Genomic DNA, 4165 nt, shown 5'->3' on the forward strand with positions numbered 1-4165 from the left:
ACTGTGTAACTTTATGCCAGTTATTTAATCTACCTGAGACTCAGTTTCCTCACCTGTAAAATGAAGATGTATACAACCACCCTCAACTGTTGTATCAAAGATTAGAGAAAAAGGGTCCAGCAGAGGGCCCGACATGCAGGTGGTCTTGATAAGCGGGCTCACTGCAACCTCTGTCTTCTGGGTTCAAGGGATTCTCCTGCCTGTCTCCCGAGTAGCTGGGATTACAGGCATGCACCACCACGCCTGGCTAATTTTTGTATTTTTAGTAGAGATGGGGTTTCCCCATGTTGGTCAGGCTGGTCTTGAACTCCTGACCTCAAGTGATCCACCTGCCTTGACTTCCCAAAGTGCTGGGATTATAGGCGTGAGTCACTGCGCCCAGCTACAGAGATTTCTTTTTTCTTTTTCTTCTTTTCTCCACGTCCAGTCTTAAAGTTATACCTGATAGAGATTTCTAATGCCTACAAAACATAATTGCCCCCACTTCACCAACAAAACAAAGCAAGTTGTCATTCCCTCCTTCCACAGTTGCTTTTTTGTGATCTCCTTCCCTGTAAGGACTACCTTTAAATAGTCATCTTTAATTTTTCTTAGAATGAAAATACAGAAAGAAGGCCTATGACCCTAGTTCTTGACATATGGTTCTAGTTCATTTTCAATAGCAAGGATGGGTCCTCTGGCTACATACTTCCAATTTGATCTTCTAAGCCATTTTTTTTTTTTTTTTGGACAGGGTCTTGCCCTGTCACCCAGGCTGGAGGGCAGTGGTGTGATCACAGCTCAACACGGTCTCAACCTCCTGGGCTCAAGCAATCCTCCCATGTCAGCCTCCTAAGTAGCAGAGACTATAGGTCCGTTACCACACCTGGCTAATTTTTTTGTATTTTTTGTAGAGACAAGGTCTCGGTTTGTTGCTCAAGCTGGTCTCGAACTTCTGGGCTCAAGCAATCCACCACCTCAGCCTCCCAAAGTGCTGAGATTACAGGCATTAGCCCCCACCTCCTGCCCTAAGCCATTCTTCACACAGTTATCATTATTCAACTGCCTTATTAAGTACCTACAAGGCAGGTGTGAGGAGTACAAAGATAAAGGTCTGCTTTAATGAGCTCACGTTCTCTGTTAGGTATTTTTTTTTTTTAACTTTTTTTTGTTTTTTAAAGATGGGGTTTCACCATGTTGGCCAGGCTGGTCTTGAACTCCTGACCTCAGGTGATCCACTTGCTTCAGCCTCTCAAAGTCCTGGGATTACAGGCATGAGCCACCACACCTGGCCTCTGTTAGGTATTTTTTAAAAGACCAGTTGATCATGTCACTTTTCAGCTCAAAACCTTCAGAGGTTCACTGATGGCTACAAGATCCAGACCTCCTTGCACAGAATTCTAGGTCTGTCATGATTTTACCTCTACCTACCCTTTCAGCCTCACCTGGTCACACCTTCGTGCACTTTCTGCCCAGACACACTGAACTCATGGTCATGGTGAGAACGTGCCACACCACTCTGATGATTCTTGGCTTATACGGTTTTCTGACACTCATTGCTCACCTGAATCATCACAGTAGTTTATAATGGGTACTTGATAGTTGTTAAATCAATAGAAAAAATGACTACAGCAGTGGAGGTAGGGAGAAGTTTAAGGATTAAAACTTGTAGAAATGTTTGGGAGGCTAAGGTGGGTGAGTCGCTTGAGTTCACAAGTTCAAGACCAGCCTGGGAAACACAATGAAACCCCATCTCTACCAAAAACAAAACTAAAACAAAAAAAATTAGCAGAGTGTGGTGGTGTGTGCCTGTAGTCCCAGCTACTTGGTAGGCTGAAGTGGGAGGATTGCTTGAACCTGGGAAGCAGAGGTTGTAGTGAGCCAAGGTCGTGCCAATGCACTCCACCCTAGGGGAAAGAGTGAGACCCCCATCTCAAAAAATAAAAAACCACCATCACCACCACCAAAACTTGTAGAAACATAGACCAGCTGTGGTGGCTCGGGCCTATAATCCCAGCATTTTGGGAGGCCAAGGCAGGTGGCCTATCTCTACAAAAAAAAAAAAAAAATAGCTGGGTGTGGCGGTGGGCACTAGTCCCAGCTACTCAGGAGGCTGAGGTGGAAGGGTCGCTTGAGCCCAGAAGTTCAAGGCTGCAGTGAGCTACGATTGCACCACTGCAGTTCAGCCTGGGCAACACAGCAAGACTGTCTCAAAAAACAAAAACAAAAGCAACAACAGCAACAAAAAACCTTGTAGAATTGTAGCAATGTAGAGTGAAACTCAGAACATGATAAACTGGGCTCTGGGGTTACATAAAGAATTATCGGATTTTTAAATTTGTAGTTTATTTAGCAGAATAGGACTGGGTCTCTCTGCTAACACAGAATTTATCCATCGTACACTGTAATATCATCAGACAAGGGAATCTCAAATTATCAAGAAATAGGGTATGCGTAGATTCAAATACGAATTCATCTTCCACTTAACTAGCTTTTAAAAAGCAAGAACTATAATACAACGCAAAGAGCTAGTGCTTGGTAAGCATATCATTATCTGCGGGTTGTTAATGTCACAGGTATGAAGTACCTGGCAGTTGCACTGTAGCCCGAAAGAGAGAGCACAGTAAAATCCCCAGGAGCATTGCGAAGGCTCATGAGAGGCCCTGGAGCTCTCCAAAGAGAGTCTCCATCTTTTTCATGCACTGCCCACAGTTCTCACCTCTTTTAGCTTGTCTCCCGCTTCAAGCCTCAAGCGCTGACGTTGCCACAGTTGCATTAGGTCAGCTTTTTCTCTGACTCCCCCCAGCCCCTCACCCCTCCCAGCTTCCAGCAGCCCAATCACCGTCTATAAATCCTGTTGCTGGCATCCGGGGTCTCTTAGGCAACAATGTGTAGGCTCTTGATTGGCCGCGAGATCCAGGAAGGCTGGCTACAAAATTGGGCACGGGGATAAAATTAACAAGCGTGGCGGCCAAGAGCGTGGGAGGGATTGCAATGTCTCAATATAACCCCACAATGAAGATGCGTCGACTCCTGAAACAAGCAGCGTTGAAAGCCTTCATTCAAGACGCAGTGTGTCCCAAATCAGCCCTACCTAAGGAGCATGCCCAGTCACATTGTCCCAGTCACTCTGGAGCTGCGAAACGCAGGCTCCACTGTGCCAGGTTTTAAGAGTGGCCAACAGGTAAACAGAGGGTTGGAGGAAAAAGAATTCGAGACTGGTTCAATTGAAGAATAGCACCTGCAACCGGAAGTGGAAGGATGGGGCCGGGAGGAATTGCGCAACACACAGACACACAAATGCTTCAATGCAAATTTCAATGTATTAGATTATAGAATTCACGCTGACTGACAGATACACCAGGGAACCAGCAGATGGCATGCCCTAATAAGAATAACTAAATTTGGGAACTCTTAAAATCCTGTCCAATTCATTAAGTTTATTGAGTGCCTGCCTTGTAATAAGCAGAATGAGAATACAAGGATAAAAAAGAAAGCGAAAGAGGAAGACTAGAAACTGCAATACACAAATAACTAATAGAAGGCTCATACAGGTAACAGCTGTTACAGAGTTATGAACAAGTGCTGGAGGTTATCAACAAGTTCAAAATTCCAGAACAGAGGTTCTTTCGTCAATGTAAAGCAGTTCTTATAGGCGGCAGTCAACAACAACAAAAAGCAAAACAAAACAGCAACAAAAGACTGTTGTCACTATCTTTGTTTTTCCAAATAAATAAGAATGCATTCTCCTCTGACTTAAAGGTACAAACCCAGTGTTTCTGTTGTGTTTTATAGTTTTTATTTTTATTTTTGAGGGGACGGAGTTTTGCTCTTCTGGCCCAGGCTGGAGTGCATCGGGGCGATCTCGGGTCACTGCAACCTCTGCCTCTCAAGTTCAAGCGTTTCTCCTGCCTCAGCCTCCAGAGTAGCTGGGGTTATAAGCATGTGTCACCACAGGCCTGTTTTATAGTTTTTAAATAGGAAGCATTTGTATATCTTCAGTTTAAAAAGAAAAAGTGAAGTTCATAGAAGCTGTTGCTTTCCTTAGGTTAAAAAGGATTGGCCGGGCGAGGTGGCTCAAGCCTGTAATCCCAGCACTTTGGGAGGCCGAGGCGGGTGGATCACGAGGTCAAGAGATCGAGACCATCCTGGTCAACATGGTGAAACCCCGTCTCTACTAAAAATA

At 44.7% G+C, this 4165-nt stretch overlaps 1 protein-coding gene across 1 annotated transcript in view; it reads right to left on the reverse strand.

The window, feature by feature from the left end:
• The window catches only part of FBXO16 (F-box protein 16), a 68539-nt gene extending 65311 nt beyond the window's left edge, over positions 1-3228 (reverse strand). The window contains exon 1 of the mRNA XM_037742658.1: positions 2699-3228. The gene's annotated coding sequence lies outside the window, so the exon portion shown is untranslated. The remainder of the gene's footprint in view (positions 1-2698) is intronic.
• Between the last annotated feature and the right edge of the window lie 937 nt (positions 3229-4165).

The sequence above is a fragment of the Cebus imitator genome, unplaced genomic scaffold (assembly GCF_001604975.1).
Source record: "Cebus imitator isolate Cc_AM_T3 unplaced genomic scaffold, Cebus_imitator-1.0 Scaffold125, whole genome shotgun sequence".
NCBI classification, from domain to species: Eukaryota; Metazoa; Chordata; class Mammalia; order Primates; family Cebidae; genus Cebus; species Cebus imitator.